The sequence below is a fragment of the Myotis brandtii genome, unplaced genomic scaffold, assembly GCF_000412655.1.
Source record: "Myotis brandtii unplaced genomic scaffold, ASM41265v1 scaffold314, whole genome shotgun sequence".
Lineage (NCBI taxonomy): Eukaryota > Metazoa > Chordata > Mammalia > Chiroptera > Vespertilionidae > Myotis > Myotis brandtii.
Genome location: NW_005362033.1, coordinates 3,766,321 through 3,771,567, shown reverse-complemented (window position 1 = coordinate 3,771,567; position 5,247 = coordinate 3,766,321). Strand labels below are relative to the sequence as shown.

General features: G+C 46.2%; 1 pseudogene; it reads left to right on the top strand.

Moving 5' to 3' along the window:
• The first annotated feature begins 3,359 nt into the window (after positions 1-3,359).
• The window catches only part of LOC102263931, a 10,626-nt pseudogene continuing 8,738 nt past the window's right edge, over positions 3,360-5,247 (top strand).

Below are 5,247 nucleotides of genomic sequence, written 5' to 3'. Positions count from 1 at the left end.
AAACCTCAGCGGGAAGGCAGGGAAGAGTGGGGGAGAGAGTAAGAGATCAAGCAAAGGTCTTGAATGCATGCATATAAGCATAATCAATGGACACAGACATTGAGGGGGTAGGGGCATGTGCTGGAGGGTGGAGTGGCTAGGGAGGGGTCCAAGGGGAAAAATGGAAACATGTTATACTTTAAACCATAATAAAATAAAATAATACAAATATTTCTCTTTGTAAAAAAAAAGAGGTAGTGCTCTTTCTGGGTCCCAGAACAAAGCACCCCCTGACCCCTAGATACAGAGGAGCAGGCAGGAGCTTGCCAGTATGTCAGGATTTCTAATGCCCAGACCAACTCTGTCGGAGAGGTGGGAGCCTTGCCCTGGAAGGTCTGAACATTCCTGAACTCTGGGCTCTGAATGTCGTGGACATTGGGTAATATCTGCCACTCTATGGACATCAGTTTCCCAATTTCCCATTGAGGGTTGGGTTCACAACTGCATAAGCCTGAGCTCACAAGAAAGGGGCCCAGCTCCCTCCACCCTGGGTGGGTATTGGACAGAGGTGCATGCATGCACTTCCAACTCTGGGCTCCTTTTCAGTCAAATACTGGCCAAAGGCTCATTTACCTGCTGAATGCTCACCATCTCCCCCATGCCTCTTCATGTCTGTGCATGATTCCACCAGCAGATCCTTTTCCAGAGCCACCGAGGAAACCTGGGTGCAGCCAGGACCCCAACTTTGAGGACACACCGCTGGGTTCATCTCAGGCTCTGTTGGGCTCAGTATCTTGTTCATTTATTTCTAAATACATATTACCCTTCTGGAAAAAGCATGTGTGGGTATCAGTGATTTCATAAAATAAACAAAACACCTCTCCCTAACAGTTGAATTGGGGCAGATTTTATTAGCAAAAATAGATACTTGCTAATATTGCTATAACATTCCCTAGTTGGAAACAGGTTTTGATTAAAAACAGACATTGGTTAAATATTCCTGCCATTTGCACAGAAGCTTTACTCTGAGGGAGTAGACAATTAGTTGGATGTGGGTAGGAACAAATAAAGTAGCCCCAGTATCTCTGTAGGAGTCTTAGTGGCTTCCCTTTCTATGATAATTTTAACTGTTCCCAAACTATCAGTGAGAAGGGGAAATACCCTTGGATCAACCCTATGGTTGTTTTGTGTTTTGTTTTCTTTCCCTTTTCTACATCCTATTTCAGTTTCCTATGATTCTAACAATGGACAGACTTCTCTACAATTTTTCTGGCAAACTTCATTTAGAAAGTGCGTTGCATTTGCTGGCAGAAACCATTAGCTATATTAATTGGAATAGGTTAGAATAGACAGGATTACATGTTCTAACAGTTAAATTTCTTTATAAACCAATCAGGGCCATAGAGAAAATTGAGAACAATTGCTGGTTTCTCTCTGGCTGAGAGCAGCTTTTCACTAAAGGGAGCTGTTAGAATTCCTATTCTCATTTTTCCAAAAGTCAGTAGGGAGAGGTAGTGGAGGGGACTGAAGGGGAAGGAAGAAGGGAGGGGAAAGGATATACTGGGGGAGCTAGAGAAGGCGGATGAATGGGGTGTTGGCATTTATAAGCTTCAGAGGAATTCAGAGACAGTCTCTAAAATTTCAAATTCCTTAATTGTTTTTAAAAGAATTTATTTGTGCTTCTCCTTCGAATTCCTCATTTCCAAGTCAAGATATGCTTCCATTCATTCATTCAGTTTAATGTTAGACCTGGCATTTTTCTAATTTTTATTGCATGCCAAAAAATTAATTTAGGCACATAAAGACATCTGTACATGGGGCATTTTTAGGTGCATATTTTCTAGTTAAATCTTCCCATTTCTATAAAGCACTTGCAAATGAAAGCTTCCCATCAGAAGTATTAATGAGGGCTGGGATCTGGCATCTCCTGGCCTTGGAGGCACAACTTCCCATGTTAATTTTAGGTGTGTTTCACCTAAGAGTACCTGATACCCAGGCTGGAGGGATGACATGCCCCTGTATTTTTTGGAGCTGTTTGAGTTCAACTCTAATTTATACAGCAAAGTTTTTTTGTTCAGATTCTCAGCAAGCAATTCCAATTGGAAAGCCACAATTTAAAACCAGCCACCCATTTTTTCCTACTGTCTTGTCTTAGCCTAAATTCCCTCAACATTTAATCTTAGTTCCACCTGGAGTATTTAAAAGTAATGCTCAAATAAATCTAACCCTCTACCACCAGCAAGGGAAAAGTCCTGGATTTAAGACACAACTCACCCAGGTTCACCCGATGGGTGAGGAACCACCGATTCAATGGGTCTTTTGTTGAATCCCAACACTGGGTCCACTGTTTGGTCCTGGGTGAGCTTCTTTGGAATCCTGACCCACTACGCTAAGCAAATGTCAAAATAAGAAACATTCAAACCTGTGAAGAATTTTTGTGAGTGTATTTAAGCTTAACTGTCAATAATTGTCAGGAAGAAAATCTCAGCGGATTGAGATAATGCTCTCTGGCAGTTTTGCACCTTATTTTATACATTACAATCAAGACAGGAGATGTATGTTGGTAACATGAAATCCAGTGGTGATACCTAGGGTCCCAGAGAAATCAAAGTGGGGAATCCTATGTGACTGGATAAACATTAAAATGACAGAAACATACTTCTTTTACATGGTGGATATAGGATAGGTACAAGTCAACAATTAACTTGGTAACAATGAGGGGATTTGTGGTCTCCGCAGAGCATTGCCTATGCTTTGAGGGGTCTGGAAAAAGGGAAATTCCTTTGACATTCCAAAGATATGTTATTGTAGATGCCAAAAGGCAATAGACAGGCTCAGTTAAGGTAAAGATTGACCTTTGTCAGGGAAGATGCCAGCCTAGGACATGACTACCCACCAAAAACTGCTTTTAGTTTAAAAGTTTTCATTTCAGAACATCCTTAGTGATAATGTTAGGTCTCTGAGTTTGCAAGAACACCACACAGGCGTTCCCTGAGCTAGTCAGTGAGCATGTGGTCCCTTTTCGCACACACTGTCCTTGGATCGCTCGTGTCTCACCTCCTGACAACAATCACTGTGTGCTTAGGGGTTCAGTCTTATCTACAGTCCCCAACCCACCTGGCAGTTCATAAGCTGCCCCTGACGGAATGCCCCTCCTCTTTCCCAACACAGGAAGAGAAACCATCAACCCAGAATACAGAAAAGATTTGTATGGTGCAAGCCACTGCAGCTTCCTTGATCCCCACATCCTGGTCTCCACGCCTCCAGCCCCACACCCCTGTGCCCAGGCTCAACACACCAAGAACCTGTTTGCTATTGGGGAATTGGACAGCCCCAGCCTCAGATTCGTGCCCAGGTAGTGAAACCTGATCTTAATGAATATGGTGGTCTTCAAAGAGCTGGAAAAGGACCTCATCTCCATGGTGATTGCCATGAAGATGTAGGGCTCCAATCTCATATCAATGGTGATCACCATGAAGATGCAGGGCTGCAAGCACATCCTATGGGAGTGTGCTGCTCCCCAGTGGACAACTGGAGACAGATGTGGGGCTGACCTCACTGCAGGACCCCCACTTCCTCAAGAGAGAAGGCAACAAGCTACAGGACCTGTTGCACTGCAGGAAGCGCTTTAAGAAACAGACCATCTGGAGCTACAAGACACTCCCCGTGGGCACCATCCACATGGCCAAGGTCAGGCAGTGACCCCTCAAGGGTGGCCAGGGGCTGTGCCTCTGCAACAGCATAAAGGAGGCTTCTGCCAAAGTGGCCGAGATCTGGATCTGCTCCCTGTCCAGCCAGCTCATCCACCAGGAGGACAGTGCCAGACAGGCCAGATGCAAGGCTAAATCAAGGGTTAACTACTCTGAGGGAATATATCAGAGCTTCTGCTCTGAGCAACAGGCCAGCAACAATGCCACCCATGGGCGGGACCTGGCTAGGAGGGCATTGACATGAGAATGCCCAAGAAGCAGAGGCCATGGATATTAGGAAAGACATCCATTACCAGGCCACAAAATATCAAGGAGAAAGTCATGGTGTGGCTGGGGAAGTTCAAAGTGTTAGAGGAGGCTGTGGACTTGAGCAGGACACAGCAGAGCATGTCCCCGAATTGGAAGGGAACCTGGACCTTTTATTTAACACACTGCAAAACATCAGGGGTAGTGGCCCAGACATGGAGGATGATAACAGCACCCTCAGCACCCCCAAGCTCAGGCTGTAGTTCGAAATCTTGGCACAATCCAGCTCACAGACAGAGATGGGGAGTATCCACAGGGCCCTGAGCCAGAAGGAGCCTGCAAATCTGGTCAAAGCGTGAGAGAACACATGAGCCTCAGGCATCAAACAGCCCAGCAACAGTGTTTGGAACAAGGTGGCCCACAGCACCCCAACCCCAAGGTCACCTGGGTCTGTATCTCCTCCATTCACCACGAGGACAGCGCCATGCAGGCCGGCCCAAGGCCAAGTCCACAGATCACTACTCTAAGGAGGAGTATGAGAGCTTCTCTGAGCAGGAAGCCAGTGAAGATGCCTCCCATGGGTAGGACCCGGACCAGGAAGACTTTGACATGGGGGAGCCCAGGAAGCAGCGACTATTGAAAGTCACAACAATGTCCATGACAAGGCATCCAAATTTAAATCAGAAAGCCGTGGCTTGGCTGAGCAGGGCCCAAGTGTCAGAGGAGGTCCTGGACCCGGAGCGGTACCCTGCAGATCATGGCCCCGAGTGGAGGAGGACCAGCACTTTCTGTCTGACATGCTGGAGAACCAGCGACAGTAGCCCAGACAGGGAAGAAGATGACAGCCTTCTCAGCACCACCAAGCCCAAGCTCAGGCCATACTGCAAAGGCCTGTCACATTTCAATTTGAAAATGGACATGGGGAGCATCCATGATGCCCAGCGCCAGGAGGAACTTCTGAGCCCTAGAAAGTTTCACTGGGGGCTAGTGTGTTGGCCCATGGACTAAAGCAATGGTTCTCAACCTCCTAATGCCATGACCCTTTAATACAGTTCCTCATGTTGTGGTGACCCCCAATTTCATTCTTACAAATTGAACATAATTAAAGCATAGTGGAGAAACCAAGATGGCGGCATAGGTAAACACCGGAAATTGCTGCCTCCGACAACAACTTCAAAAATACAACTAAAAGACAGAACGGTCATCATCCAGAACCACAGGAAGGCTGGCTGAGTGGAAATTCTACAACTAGAAGGAAAGAGAAGAGCACACAGACTCAGAGGAGCTACGAAAGTAAAGTGCAGAGGTACGG